Raw genomic sequence first — 16,539 nt, 5'->3', positions numbered from 1 at the left:
ACAATACTCAATCGTATCAGATCTGACCCTGAAACCCAAGGATTTTACTGACCCATTTTGGTCTCATTACTTATCTATGATTCAGAATTCTTTTTTGTTGTAATTTTATAGATAATTCCACTCAAAATGACTCAAGCAAAAGACCTTACTAGCTCCCAGCACTGTAAAGTATAGGCAACATGCTAGGCAAGAGCCAGTGGTCATAGGATGGTGTTAGGATTGGCTCTCTCCATCCTGGTTCCGCTTCCTCTGGGTTGGCTTCATTCTCAGGCAGCTCCTCCCATCGGTGGTCAGATGGCCACTCAGAGATCTAGACGTTCATCTTATCAGTTCAGCAACCTCAGTGGAAAGAGAGCTTCTATCCCAACAGTTCCAGGGAAAGTTCTGGATCTGAAGGTTATTGGTTCTGATTGGTTCAGTTTGGTTCAGCCCAATCCTGCCACAGGATTGAATTGTCATTGCTTTGCTCCCAAGAAGCAAGTTGTGTATTTTCTGTTATATGAATCTTTATAAACAACAGCTTTGGGAAGGCACTCTAAGGCCAGTAATTATATGGATGAAACAGAAAGACTGTATTCCAAGTGAGGTTAATTTTAGCAGAAGTCAGATAAAAATGTTGTCAACAGCAAATGTGCTGGCAATAGAGCCAAAATTCCTGTTGCCAATGACTGGTTGATCGGGCTAGTCACTAGCCGCTAGTGGTTCGCAGGGTGGTCACAGAAAGCCAGGCTGGACCTCCTGGCCATCCCAAAGATGCTTTAAAGTCTGAAGTAAGTGTATGGGGCTTAGTACATAATAACCTGAGACATCACAAGGAGAACGTAATCCTGAATTAGAAATTAACTTTAGAAATTAAAGTTGTGTGTGTGTCTGTGTGTCTGTGTGTCTATGTGTCTATGTGTCTATGTCTGTGTCTGTGAGTGTTCTGGGGAGAGGGGGGCTCAGGAACCTACGTTGATAACTGACCCAAACTTCAATTTATTTTTCCATGGAGTAAGCTATTCTGTGAAGAAAATCTCTAAATAGAAGGAGGAAATGTTGATTCTTACTATGAAAGCAATTTAGATGCTTTTTAAAAAAATCCATGTTTAAATTTTGTTCAGGGTTCTGTTTTCTACAAAGGATACAGTATTTTTAGAAAATCACTTAGGCTTCTTGTAGATAGTGTCTCAACTCAGTTTACTGAAATGAATGTTACTGGATAATTAAACAAATGAGTCATCTGGAAAAAGAAATTAAGGCTAAAAATGCAAAGGTAATTGGAAAAGAAATCTGCTACTTAATTTGGCATAAGAAGGAAAGGTGTGGCTACATTCTCATTGCAAAGATGCCACATGTAGCTTTTTCTTTTTTTTTTCTTATGTGAAGAAAAGCAGAAATTCTGATCACAAAAAGTGTGAGTACAAAATAAGGTTTCCTCTATGAATCAGTTAAACCAGGATAATATAATAACCTGGCATCTGATTTATAAATTAGAGATAAGTTGACAGATAAACAATTTCATTAGTAAGCAAAAATATCAAAAAATCAAATTAGCTTAAAGAGAATGAATCGACCTGCGATGGCAGTGAGATAAGTCTGCTTTAGTCTCTATCCATGGTCAGGCAAGATGGCCATTCACAGTGTCTTAGACAAACAATGGTAGAAAGAGATTAAATTTCTCAACATCTGAATGCCAACTTTAGAAATTTCTATAATTGTCTCTGATAGGGCTATATTCTCATGCTTGAAAAATCTCTGGTCAGGGAAATTAGTACTCAGATTGATCTACTATAGTGGACTGAATATCTGCCATCTGTGACTATGCTACCATACAACGTAAAAGGGACTTTGCAGATATGATTAAGGACTTTGGTTATTATTATACCAGAGGCCCGATGCACAAAATTTGTGCAAGGGGCTTGGCCCTTGCAGCCCCAGCTGCCTCGGCCCACACAGCCCTGGCTTTGTCTGGATGGTCATTCTGCTGTTTGGTTTAATTAGCATATTAGCTCTTTATTATATAGGATTTTTTAATCCTTATCTGAGTATATGTTTATTGATTTTATTGATTTTAGAGAAGGGAGAGAGAAAGAAACATCAATGTGAGAGAGAAACGTCGATCAGTTGCTTTCCATATGTGCCCTACCAAGAATCGAATCTGCAGCCTAGGTATGTGCCTGACTGGGAAGTGAACCCACAACCTTTTGGTGCACAGGATGATGCTCCAACCAACTGAGCCACCTGATCAAGGGAAGGGAAGGATTTTGAAATGGAGATGATCCTGGTTTATTTTGGCAGGCCCAATATTGTCACAAGTGTTCTTATAATAGAGAGGCCAGCTGTTTTAAAGTTAGGGCCTAAGATGAATAATTAATTTATATTTAGAATAAAGCCAAGAAAGGAGTCTCTCTCCCACTTCTATAATTGCCCACAATTATTTTTTAAGTTCAATGTTTTTAAGCTGCAGTTACTTGTGAATGATATCAGTGATTTTTGCCACATTCAAGCACCATCTTTTCTACCATTAATTTTTTTGGCAACTAATTTTTTAACTTTACACAAAGGAAAGGCAATTATAAAAATTGATACATACATATTAAAATTTAAAAGTTTGTTTGCCACCTGAAGTCATTTCAGGTATTACTAAGTTTTTTCAGATTTAAAACTTTTGAATACTCTTAGTTCACAGAGAGAATAGCTTTAATTAACTTTTGTCCTAACTATGCTGGTAATCTAAAAGCATAGACATCACACTTTAGCTTCTAATAAAGGCAGAATGGTAAAATTTCCATTAAGAACAACAAAAAAGTTTGAACAAAATATGAAAATCATCTTTTGAAAGCATCAGAGAGCTACGAAGGCTGCAAAGAATTATGGGACTAAGATCCAGGGTAGGTAAACCTAGAGAGGTGAGCTTGGAATTTTGGGCTGCTTTTCCAAAATTACCTACAAAATCCAGAAACGTTGGTTGAGAACCGGAAAGGCTGAACAGATAGTTCAACAGACTCATGTGGCTGGGAGAAAATGGAAGGAAGCAGGTCTCTGATAAACCTGTATGCATTGAATTGGCACTTCACAGATCCATCCACTGCCCAAGTAAAGGTGTATAGAAATTAGGCCAGTGCTCTCAGGTGCTGAAGCCCAGGTTCAAATAATTTCAACCCCTTGTTATTTTAAGCAAATCTTTCATGGTGCTAACCAGAAGTAAAGGTAAATTCTTGTTGGAGAAAGATAATGACATCATAGGGCTCAAGTTACATCTATTATTTTAAATTTATGATAGCTGGCATTCAATAAAAAAGGTATAAAAGGAAACTAGAGAATGTGATTAAAAAATACTAACTAAAACAGATCCTCGCTGGATCTAGATAATAAAATTCAAAACTATATAATTTCATTAAGGAAATAAAACACAAGATTAAGAACTTTTGCAAAGACCTGAAAATAAAATGAAATGAGAAATACAGTGGTCTCACTTATATATGGAATCTAATGAACAAAATAAATTGACAAACAAATAGAAACAGAGGCATGGATACAAGGAACAGACTTGTCAGCTGTCAGAGGAGAGGTGGAAGGGGGACTGGGTGAAAGAAGGCGAAGGGATTAGCCAAAGAACATATATGCATAACCCATAGACACCACAGTGGAGTGATGGCCAGAGGGAAAGGGGCAGGGAGCAGGGTGGAGGTGGGCAAAGGGGTGGAAATGGGGATATCTATAAAAATAAAGTTAAAAAGATAAAATCAATGGCTCCAAGGTTGGACTTTACAGAAGAGCAGATACCACTGAAGGGAGAATTAATGAACAGTGACAGATCAGAAGAAAATATTAGAATGATGTACAAAGAAACAAAAGGTTGGAAATAAGGAAGAGAGTGAAAGACACAGAGAAGATACAGAGAAAGGTAATATATGTTCCACTGAAGTTCCAGGAGAAGGAGAAAGAGTGGAGCAGAGGAATTATTTGAAGATGTAATGCTTGAAAAATTTGCTAAAACTGATGAAAGACATTAAGCCATAGTTTTGAGAAGCATTACGCCTCAAACAAGTTAAATACAAAGAAAATCACACCTAAAGAACTCATGGTAAAACTGCTGAAAAATAAATGATGACGATATAGACTGGGATGTGTTCTTTATACAAGAAAAATATGAAAGTTTTGGTGGATCAGAAATCATAAAAGCAATGACATGATTCTAGAAAGCAAGCCATGGCTGGGAAACAAGAGGCAGCTTCTCAGATGAGGAGAGAATACCACTCCAGTGACTGAACGAAAGTACTGACTACTTTTTTATGCACTAAAATTTCAATATTACTAGTGGCTTCAAGTTGAAAGCAGAGGAACGTAAATTAACCCGTCCATGCAACGTGTTTAAGTGTCTACATATACCAGACACATTTCTAGGTATTGGGGATCCATGGTCAAGGCTACACATAGCCTCTGCCCTTCTGGACTTACAGTCTAAAAAGATGTTGAACTGGGGAAATAGAATCCCTCAAAAGTAATCTAATTAATTCATTAATATTTAAAATTGTGATAAATGCTATAAAGAAAATAAAAAGGAACTGAAAGAATAGCTAGACATGATGACTTCAATGATGATGAGCTGGCCATGTGAAGAGCAGACGAAAAAGCAGGGCCAGCTGTTGGAGTGTAAGCCCTGTGCATTTGCTCAGGGCTCTGAACCTGAACAAAGGGTCCTAAGCCTTGTGTGAAGGCTGCTGTCTCCATCTTTAAGTTCTTGATAAAGTTGGAAGAAAAATGCCTGCATTTTAAGTTTGCACTGGATCCTGCAAAGAATGTGCTGGTTCTGGGGCAAAGCATTCCAATGAGGAAAAAACAGTATGTTCCCAGACTTGAGGCAGGGAGGAGCTGGTTGTGTGAGAAGAATTGAAAGAAGGCCAGGAAGGTTGAATGAGGAACAGAGTGGCAGGAGGTGAGGGCAGAGGGAGGCAGAAGTTCTGGCAGCTGTGGGAGTGGACTCTCTGTCACTGCCATATACTCAAATGTTTCCCGTGGCACAGGGGTGACTTCCTTAAGAGGTTCTTTGGTGGAGGGCTTCCCAGATAATCCATCACTAAAATGGGGCAAAGCCTTGGGTCACAGGCCAAGAGGAGATCACAAGCGGTTGGAAGAGAGCTAGTGCCTCGAAGCTTCCTGTCGATGTTCGCATCACCAGGTAGAGGCAGCTGGATCTGGATGCAGAGCCCACTGGGGCCATTGCTGGGATCCTAGCCTTTGGAAGCCCATTATCAGTGGTCGAGGAAGGTGCCAGCACCAAGTAGAGGGATCTTCAGAATTGACTGGGAATTGTTTTTCTCTAGGTTGTTGCTTTAAAGTAATGTTTCAAGTCCTGAATTCTTTCTTTATAGGCAACTTGGCATTTTAACAGAGCCTGTTTTGATTAGAAGAAACAGAGTGGTTCATAAGCTGATTGGCTGTTACTAAGTTATGGGTAGCAGGTTGTGCTATCAAGTGATGAGTATCTGAAATCACTTGTAAGTTTCAAGTGTTTTCCTCTATATCCAGGGGAGAACGTTCTAGATCATGTGTGAGAAGCAGCTATTTTAAAAAAAATCTTTATTGTTGAAAGTATTACATAGGTCTTCTTTTCCCCCCATAAACCTCTTCCAGCTCGCTCCCATTGTCCCCTCCTCAACCCTCCCCTACAGGCGCTCACCACCCCATTGTCTGTGTCCATGGGTTATGCATATATGCATACAACTTAATTGGTTGATCTCTTCCCACCCACCCTCCCCTGCTTTCCCTCTGAGGTTCAATAGTCTGTTCAGAGAAGCAGCTATTTCTTAATTTCTCTCAAACTTGAGATCACCAGATATTCAGGAGACAGTGCTTTAATGGAGCTGTGTTAGAACTGGTGAGTAAAGAGAAGCTGCTACCCACTGCTAATTTCTCCACTTGGGAATCCAGGTGACCCTTGGAGAGAAGGCACAGGGCACTAAGAAGGTCATGTTGGAATCACCTTGGGCATTTCTCTAAAGTGTCTACATCTGAGGCCCCTCATCATTGGGGGGCCCTAGGTCAGTGGCCCTTCTGAGGTCCCTAGCCTTCAGGTGGATGTAGCAATTGAACTGGTGCCAGGAAGCCTTGGTAAGTTGGTGGACTTATATACCCTCAACACCTGCTGTATCTCTATGAGGATGGGAAATTGCTTAGCAGGTATTCCTCTACTCATCTGAAGAATATGATTTATTATCAAGACTAATAAAAATGATACCTGCTATTGTTCACCACCCAGTGCCACATACTTTATGTATATTCTTGCACTTAATTTTCACAACAAATCAAATCCGTAGTTACTATCCTTCTACAGTTGCCAGAAGTGAATCTTGGAGAAGTCAGGTAAGTTACCTGGGGACTGAGTTCTCAATGCCAGTGAGTGCCAGCCTAGAATTTGCACTGAAGTCTCCCTGATGTCAAAGTTCATCCTCTCAATGATTATCCCATTCCTTGCCCAGGAAGCATCTTCTCCCTGTTGCTACAGAACTGGAGCAGAGCTGGGGAAGCAGTCAGCATTTGTCCTCTTCAAACTGGCTGATTCCTGATTGGCCCAGTACTTATAGGAAGCAGATGGAGCAGACACTAGGATCCTGCTGAGCTCAAAAGAGACAGTCAAGCCCTGCTTATTTAGTCTTTTTTACATGACATTTTGCTAGAATGGAATGGTATTGAAACCAGGGCACTTAAAGGCCTAGCTGAATGGATGTGTGCATTTGAAACCTAGATTGGTTGTATTATGTTTTTAAAATACTGGCCAGTTCTGCACAATGGGTTTTGTCTTAAATACCACATGGCGACAAATTCCTGGGCAGATTGTCTCACGGTATATAGGATTTCTTGGCAGTAAACTGGGCATTCTGGGAGGTGTATTAACTCTTTCTGACCACTGAAGTGGTAGCTGATGCTTTTAAAAAGTTGACTCTCAAAAGGCTTCTCTAGTGTTAAAGACAGACTCAGAGAATTCAGAACTACTTCACTGTGTAAGTCATTATTAAAGTTAAGGAGAAAGTTACTTTCCAGGAAATTAAAATGATGTAATCGATACAAGGAAAGTATTTTTAACTTGGACTTCATGGTGATCATGGAGATGAGTGAAGATGATCTAGCCACACTGGCTTTCTGTCCCCTGACTTTGGTGAACCCTTTCCAGCCTCTAGACTTTTGTTCAAGTGTTTTCTCTGCCTAGAAGGTAGTCCCCCCCCCCCCCCCCCCCCCCCCAGCTCCGTAGTGTGGCTGTCTTTTTCTCATCCCCTTGGTCTCAGTTCAGATGTTATGTCCTTGGAGAAGACTTCCTTAGGTATTCTCCATCACTTACTCTTAACCTCTTTACCCAGTTTGTTTCTCACAAAACAACATTTTGTTGTGGTTGTTCATGTGTTTACTTCCTGCTTCCTTTTCTAGAATATAATCTCTATGAGGGCAGGATCTAGTGTTTGGTGTAGTGCTGTGTCTTCAGCTTTTTGACCGTAATGCCTGGCACAATCAGGGACTCAAAAAAAACATTTGCTAAGAGAATGAATAATTGATTAATTCAGAGTACTTTAAAAATGTCAAATATCTTAGGAAAATATGCAAATTTTATCTTTATATTTGATCATCATAGTTAATAATTATGAATACTCAATTTCCAAAACAGGTTGATGTTTTTGATAGATTAGAAATAGCAAGCAGATGTGTAGTACTATAGATTTTTTTCTCTTTTTTGATGAAAAATATAAAAGTGCAATGTCACATGTGATTCAGGGCAGAGAGTCTTGAAGCAATAAAGACAAGAGTTAGCCTTTATGTTTGCCTGGGAGAAAAGAGTATGAACAGAAGAAGCAGAAAAATATTTATTACTACATTGAGCACTTGTATTGAAGGACTCTTGACTGAATTCTGACAGCAGAGATGAAAAGAAAAAATAGCCTGAAGAACACCAGTGAATGGAGAATAATATTGTAGTTTTTATCTGAACTAGATTTGAAAAGTCTTCATTGTCTAATTATTTCTGGCAGATATGTACTGGGTTACATTTTATGAGTCCAGGCTAGACTGTTAGAAATAGGAAAATAAATCCAGTATCCTAGTGTGATTAGAGTGAAAGAAACCAAAATGATAGTGCAGGTCTTTCAAAGGAATTGGAGAGATATTAGATTCTATTGGACTTGAATTGAAAGCCTGAAACTCTATACTAATCTGGGTAAAGAAAAAGAACATTTAATTATACCAAGAATCACCAAGTTAAGAATGAAAAAGGCAACAGATTTCAGGAGAGAAAACAATTATGTGGACTCGGTAATACAAAGTATTGCATATCTTTAGCTTGAATCTTTTTTCACAGTTGGAATGACACTAATAGTATGTAAAAATATTATGATAGATGGAGAAACTGTGTTTTTAACTATCCCAAATTTATCTCATTTGTTTCTATGCTCTTAAGACTAAACAAAGCTCACATTTTACATTAATAAGCCCAAGAATTTGGCATCTATATCTATCTTGGTATGGATAAGAATACATTTTATTTGAAATATATTGCTTGCTTGATTACTATAGCATATTCAAAGTGCTTCATTGCAAACTAAAATTCTTCTCCCACACTTTGTTTTAAATCCCACTGAAAAGCCAGGCAGAATCTTCATTGAAGGTCTTCTGCACATTATGGCGCCAACTGTGAGGAATCCCATATGGTACTGTGATCTTCTCTCAGCTTCTCCAAGTCAGATTGCCCCAGTCACAAGCAGGACTTTGGAACTGGAAGGGCACTGGGAACTGTAGTGGGGAGCTGCTGTTTTGGCCCCAGGGGGCTCATTCTCCTTTCTTTGGGTAACAGAACACACTTATTTTATTTGGGGAGTCAGCCCTGGACATGATCCAGGCCTGGCCACATGGCACCTCCTGTCCTGCTGGCTGCAGTGTTTGGTTAGGGTGAGCACTCACTGACCCTGGGACTTCTCAAGGAGCTATGCTCATGTTAGCCTGGAGACTGGAAGCTACCATGTAAACAGAGCCTGCTGGAAATGAAGCAACACAGAGATAGAGAGAGGCTGTCCCCTGGCAACTTTACTTGAGCGGGTAAATTCAGCCTGTCACTTGAGTTCTGACTGAATGGAGAGTCACGTGTCCCAGAGGTTCAATGTTGGTTCATGGACCAATGATTGTCTGCAATGAAGTTATCACTCATTCCTGGTGAAATAAGAAAAATCAGGTTCAAGACAATGAGTTTTTCAGAGAACTAGCTTTTCAATCTGAAGGACTGCTCCTGTTTCTAGAGATTGGATGCGTCCTCCTACAATTTTTATTTAAAAATGTCCTTTCTTTGTGATAGCAGATGGTATCTTTTTAAGTATCCTCACTTGGTATATATGTTACGGTAAATAATGACAACTGCTGTAATTCTTAAATATCCATGGATTAACCCAATAAATTTCTTGTTTTCCTCAAGTGAAATCTGAATACAGGGAGTATTATGTTCACTGAGAGAACCAGCCTCCTTCCACCTTGTGGCTCTGCCCTCACCTATGTCCCCAAAGTCTTCTCCATTCAGCCAGCAAGCATAGCAAGAGAAGGAAGATTTAAGGAGGGAGCATTTTATTGGTCATGGCTGGAAGTGGAGCACATCACTTCTATTCCCATTTCATTGGCCAGAATTCACCACGTGGCCAAACTTAATAGCAAAGGAGGCTGAGACTACAGGTTAGCTGTGTGCTCAGGCGGAAGGAGAAGCAGGATTAGTGACAAATTACCCAATCCCTGCCATATTTGGCAAAATTAACCTTTAGGCCTTTCATCATATCTTCTTTTGTTCTTTGAAAATTTAGTAGTGCATAAGATCCACAAACATTTGGTAACCACTGACCTAGTTCATTTTCTTCATTTTATGAATTACTACTGACCGTTTTCCCTCCAAGACAACTCACTTTTAAAATTGAAATAAATTTACTATCCTGAGCCTTTTGCCAAATAGCTGAACCCCTTCATGGTCCCATATCTTCAGTCTGGGTGACAGCCCCCACCTGGCCTTCCCAGGCAGAGTACAATGGGGGTATTGGGTCTCCAGTAATGGGGGAAACGTACAATGGTTGCTCTAGTCCTGAGATTCTTTTATTGCTGCCCTCCATCAGAATGGCCTTGGTCCTGGAGTTTACATGGGTGCTGAGGACTCCGGGAGACTTCCTGAGGAACCTGAGGTGTCAGATGTAGTGCTGAGTAAAGGCGGGAACTCACGAATGGGATTCCTTACCTCTGTTTGTTTTAGATAAGTCTAGCCTCTATATGTATGGGTTTCAACTATTAAAATATGAAATAGCCCTGGCCAGGTAGCTCAGTTGTTTAGAGCATTGTCCCCAATATTCCAAGGTTGCAGGTTCGATCCCCAGTCAGGACACATTCAAGAATCAACCAATGAATGCATAAATAAGTGGAACAGCAAATTGATGATATTCTCTCTCTCTCTCTCTTTCTCTCTCTCAATCAATAAAGAAAAAATATGAAATAATTTTCCTTGTATCAATTAACATCATTTAGTACCTCTCCTGTTACATAGTCCGCACTTTGGGAAATATTACTTCAAGCTGACAGCTCCTGGCTGAATGTGGCTTAGATTTTTCCATTCTCCATACACTTACCCACCCTGAATCTCCTACTTGGGAAGTTCTCTTCTCTTCATTCCTTTATCCAAATTCTTTAGCTCCCAAAAGGCCTTTTCCTTAACAAAACCTGTCCAGCCCCCTCCGACCACAGGAGCTTCCTCCTCTTCTGGGCCCACAGATCCTCCTCTTTTCCCCATGCATGTGCCTCCTGTAGCAAGACTGCACTGCTTCACCTTCAATATCCTTGTCTATGGTTATTATTGACTTTTCATTGTCTCATATCATATAATCTCCCTGCACACATTTTGTTGATTAAATATTTATCAAGCAGCATGATAGATGTGATAAATGAAGTTAAGAGGAAATAAAAACAGTGATATCTCAATCTATTTATTTTTGTTAATCCTCACATGAGGATACTTTTTCCATTGCTTCTCAGAGAGAGTGAAGGGAGGGAGGTGGGGAGAGAGAAACATCAATGTGAAAGAGACACATCAACTGCTTGCCTCCTGCACCCACCCTGACCAGGGTGGGGAGTAAACTTATAACCCAGGTATTTGCCCTTTACTGGGAATCTAACCTGTGACCTTTTGGTGTGCAGGCCGACATTCTAACCACTGAACAGCACCGGCCAGTGCTCAGTCTACTTTTTAAAAAAGAACCAACACTCATAAAGATGGAAAATACTAAGGAGGCAGATAACCCGAGAGTAGAAATAGGAAATACCAAATGGCTCAAACCTATTCCAGCATATTAACAATCTAAAAATGATCTAGGGCCGAAACTGGTTTGGCTCAGTGGATAGGGCGTCGGCCTGCGGACTGAAGGGTCCCAGGTTCGATTCCGGTCAAGGGTATGTACCTGGGTTGTGGGCACATCCCCGGTAGGAGATGTGCAGGAGACGGCTGATCAATGTTTCTCTCTCATCGATGTTTCTAACTCTCTATCTCTCTCCCTTCCTCTCTGTAAAAAAATAAATAAAATATATTTTTTAAAAAATGATCTAGGAAACAGAGGTGAAAAATGGTAAGTCATAGGTAAAGGGTGATTTCCTTAATCCAATAGAAAAATTGGAGGAAAAATGGAAAATACAATAAAATTGAATTACTCTGACCATACTCCCAACTGCTTGAATTACTGGATTTGTAGCATTGTTGGCCTCTTCCCTTTCCTGGAACATTTTCTTGTTTGTTGGCTCTTCAATTAAGAGTCAGATTTGGAGAGGAGGCTGAATCCAAACGATGACGTGCCTGGGCTCTGCAGGCAGAGTTCACCTTGTTCCCTTTTGGGAAGTACAGAGGTGTCTTGAGCTTGTTCTCTCATTTTTTTTTTTTAATTAAATCTTTATTGTTCAGATTATTACATTTGTTCCTCTTTTTTCCCCCATAACTCCCCTCCTTCCAGCTCCCACCCCACCCTCCACCCTCACTCCCCACCCACTGTGTTCATCCATAGGTGCATGATTTTTGTCCAGTCACTTCCCGCATCTCCCACACCCCTTTTCCCCCCAAGAATAGTCAGTCTATTCCCTTTCTATGTCCTTGATTCTATTATAATCACCGGTTCATTCTGTACATCAGGTTATTTATTCACTTGATTCTTAGATTCATTTGTTGATAGATGCATGTTTGTTGTTCATAATTTGTATCTTTACCTTTTTCTTCTTCTTCCTCTTCTTAAAGGATACCTTTCAGCATTTCATATAATACTGGTTTGGCGGTGATGAACTCCTTTAGCTTTTCCTTATCTGTGAAGCTCTTTATCTGACCTTCAATTCTGAATGATAGCTTTGCTGGATAAAGTAATCTTGGTTGTAGGTTCTTGGTATTCAGCACTTTGAATATTTCTTGCCATTCCCTTCTGGCCTGCAAAGTTTCTGTTGAGAAATCAGCTGACAGTCGTATGGGTATTCCCTTGTAGGTAATTGAGCCTCTTTCTCTTGCTGCTTTTAAGATTTTCTCTTTGTCTTTTGCTCTTGGCATTTTAATGATGATGTGTCTTGGTGTGTTCCTCTTTGGATTCCTTTTGTTTGGGGTTCTCTGCGCTTCTTGGACCTGTAAGTCCATTTCTTTCTCCAGATGGGGGAAGTTTTCTGCCATTATTTCTTGAAATAGGTTTTCAATATCTTTCTGTCTCTCATCTTCTGGCACTCCAATAATTCTGATATTAGACCGCTTAAAGCTGTCCCAGAGGCTCCTTACACTATCTTCACACTTTCGGATTCTTTTTTCATTTTGCTTTTCCAATTGGGTGTTTTTTGTCGAATCTTTGGTTTGATTATTGTACTCCTCTGGTCTGCTATTGGGTATAATATTCTTTATTTCAGTCCGTGTATGCTTACTTTCTAATTTCTTTATCGTAGCATCGAGGGTCTCATTAGTTTTCGTGAGGCTCTGCACAAATTTATGGAAAGCCCTCAAAATTGCGATTCTTAGCTCCATATCCTCCATTTCTGTCATGTTTTTTTTGTCTCCGCATCTTTTATGCTTTCTTGGTGCACCCCCTTGTGGTCTCTGTGCGCAGTCTTGTTCTAGCCAAGCCTTAATTGTTGTAGTTAACACTAGAGGGATTTGACCCCCAGGCCGACTGGCTATAGGAATCAGCTGTATGGAAAACGTCTGCCTTCTGGGGAGGCGCTAATCCAGCCTTTGCCTGAAGCGATCGGCAAATGGCTGTGCGCAGGGTCTGGGCGGGGCGGGATCCACAGGGCGGGCGGAGGGAGCAGTTATGGCCACGCTCAGTCCCGTTCCCAGAGGCTCTGCTTCTCAGAACCCCGGCAGCCACTGCAAACCTCGGAGAGAAAGCTGCCCTCAGGTTCCAACTGATGCCGGATAATCCCGCTTCTCCCGTTTGAGTCTGGGTCCCTAGAGACTCGCCCGGATCTGGAGCCCAGAGTCTGAGACTCACTCCCGACAGAAAACGACAACCGCGCCCTCAGCCACCAGCCCGCTTTGCGCGCACACCTCGGTACCTTTGTATTTTCCACACTGCGCCGCCTCTGAGCCTCGATTTGCTGTTCTCTTTCCTTCTAGTTGTAGAGTCTCTCTTCAGCCAGCCTTCCTGTGGTTCTGGGTGATGTCCGTTCAGTCTTTTAGTTGTATTTTTGAAATGGTTGTTTGCGGCAGCAGTCTCCGGTGTTTACCTACGCCGCCATCTTGGTCTCCCCTTGTTCTCTCATTTCTAATGTCCTTGAGTTCAGTTTGGGTTTGAAATGGGCTATATATCTATACTAATAATAGCCTAGGTGGTCGTCACGCCCTCACGCTATCACAAGGAGGCTGCGTGCGCAGTGGGCACACACAGGTGGGTGGGACTGCGTGTGTGATGAGGTGTGCTTTGGTGGGCAAGGACTTGATGCTGCGTGCGCGCTGCGGAGGTGGAACCCCCAGCTCGCCTACCTCTTTGGGGCAATCCATCCAGGAGCCCCAGGGTCCCAGATCTCACGCGATTTCACGTGCCGGGTCACGTGCGTGTGTGTGTGTGTGTGTGTGTGTGTGTGTGTGTGTGTATTCAGAACCTGCTGGAAGATACAGGATTCTATTTTATTTTCTGCAATTGATGCCATAGGAAAATATGGATTTAAAAAACTGGCAGATTTCCTGTTCATTTATTTATTATTTTTAATCCTTACCCGAGGATATTTTTCCATTGATTTTTAGAGAGAGTGGAAGAGAGAGGAAAAGACAGAGAGAAATATCAGTGTGAGAGAAACACATCAATTGGTTGTCTCCTGCACATGCCCTGACCAGGGCCCAGGCCAGGGAAGAGCCTGCAACTGAGGTATGTGCCCTTGACAGGAATCAAACCTGGGACCCTGGGGTTTGCAGGCTGATGATCTATCCACTGAGCTAAACTGGCTAGGGCTACTGTTTATTTTGTTGAAAGGAGGAAATCAAATATTTGAAATTATAGGAGAAATTAATAAAGGGTTAAAATGTATATATTTAGTTTTAAAATAATTTAGATGGGGTTGGCAAAGAATACAAACTAAGAATTTTTGTTTGCTTGATTTTCAGATAGGAAAGATAGAAGAGAGAGGGAGGGAGAGAAACACATCTACGTGAGAGAGATACACCTGTTGATCATCCTGACCAGGGATTGAACCAAAACCCAGGTATGTGCCCTGACTGGGAATCAAACCTATAACCTTCTGGTGCACAGGAAAAGGCTCTAACCAAGTGAGCCACACCAGTCAGGGATGAAAGCTATGCATTTTTGAACACGTATTTTGTGCCAGATGTTGTGATTCATTCATCCATCTATTCTTTATTTATCAAATAGGAGATATGTTTGATGGTTCAAAATTTGAAAGGTACAGAAGGGTTCCCAGGGAATCTCCCTCTGTCTCTGAGTCTCCAACTTTCCCTCCTCAGATGTCACCAGAATAATAGATCCTTGTGAGTCCTTATAGTAATATTTCATGTATATTAATACACACACACACACACACACACACACACACACACCAGACAACAGTATTCCTCGAGGGAAGCAGGGTGGAAGGTGGTAAAGGGAGCCAAATATATGATGACAGAAGATGATTTGACTTTGGGTGGTGGGCACACAATGTAGTATACAAATCATGTGTCAAAGAGATGCACACCTGAAACCTATTTAGCCTTATTAACCAATGTCACTGCAACAAATTAAATAATATAAACAAACAAACAAATAAATAAAATACAGAGAATTTTGTTGCTTACATAAGGTCATGCAATGACTTACTACTAGAACTAGGTTTAGAAACTTGACTTTTGACTATTTCACACTATATTATACATGAAATGTGCTGGGGCTGACTCTACCTGGCCTTAAGCTCCACTAGCAGGAAACAGGCAGGAAACAAGCAAGTATACCCATTGTTCTTCTCATTAGACAGTGATGATCCTCAGGTCTTTGAATATGGATAAGCAATCACATGTAAGTTCATAATAATGTCAATCAAGGATTTTTTTTTAAAAAAATTAGATGTATATAGCTTTTGTTTTCCCTAAAGAAAGGGCAACACTCCTAAGAATTGAGGGCTGAGAGGCTATGGTTACAGTGCAAAATATAAGAAATAGTCGAGTTGTGGAGAGCATACAAGACTACAACCTCCTTAAGGCATAAATTGGTTGTTCCATTTTAAAATGAATATTTGATGTAAATAAAGTGTATGTATATTATAAAAGATTATAATAGAACCAGCATCTGAAGACTTACCACCCAACACAGAAATCCTACACTGCCCACACCATTGCAGCTACCTGCACATTCTTTTCCCAGCCCACCTCTCTACCTTCCCCAGAGGCAGCACTATTGTGAATTTTTAAAATCAATTAGAATATATATATGTTATATTCCTAAACAATACATGATTTATTTTTGAAGGAGTTTCATAATTCCTGGAACATTACACAGCTTAATAAATATTTGTTGAAAGAATGAATAAATCAATGAGTGAGTAGCACATAAGGAAGCTCAATCTATTCTCTTTCGTCAGCGATTGGAACTAGCACAGATGTGGTGAGTTACTAAAACCTCTTTTCTAAACAGTGCTCTTTTATACTTTCAAATGTATGTTGCTGTCAGTAACAATAAAAGACATTTCTATTATTAATAACTATTGAGAGTATAGTTATTAATAATATAGGACTCTTCACTCTTTGTAGGCATAAAGATGAATATTGCTAAGATTTGGGATATCTCAGAGGATCCCAGAACCTATTAAAAATAAAAGGACTTTATGTTTTATGTGTCTAACAAAACTTTTCTCTTGTGAAAATGTAAATTATTTAAGTTAATCAAATACTGCAAACACTTATTACATTTCCCAAATAAAATGGCTAGATATACCATAAACACACACATCTGTACTAAGTATGAGGTCGTTGGCAAGTGTGACTAATTTTATCCCATTGTCACGGTGACCTCCTTGCCAACAAGCTAATCAGAGAACACACTTTCACTCAGTTTTATC

General features: G+C 40.4%; 1 long non-coding RNA gene across 1 annotated transcript in view; it reads left to right on the top strand.

Annotated features, from left to right (window-relative positions):
- Positions 1 to 689: 689 nt before the first annotated feature.
- The window catches only part of LOC139008123 (uncharacterized), a 34,117-nt gene continuing 18,267 nt past the window's right edge, over positions 690 to 16,539 (top strand). Inside the window, exons 1-2 of the long non-coding RNA XR_011471102.1 lie at positions 690 to 770; positions 14,597 to 14,694. This is a non-coding gene — a long non-coding RNA (uncharacterized lncRNA). The remainder of the gene's footprint in view (positions 771 to 14,596; positions 14,695 to 16,539) is intronic.

The sequence above is a fragment of the Myotis yumanensis genome, unplaced genomic scaffold, assembly GCF_028538775.1.
Source record: "Myotis yumanensis isolate MYYU_CA2020_CCGP unplaced genomic scaffold, mMyoYum1.0.hap1 SCAF_4, whole genome shotgun sequence".
Taxonomy (NCBI): domain Eukaryota; kingdom Metazoa; phylum Chordata; class Mammalia; order Chiroptera; family Vespertilionidae; genus Myotis; species Myotis yumanensis.
Note: the sequence above shows the minus strand (reverse complement) of the source record. Positions and strands in the feature narration are given on the sequence as shown.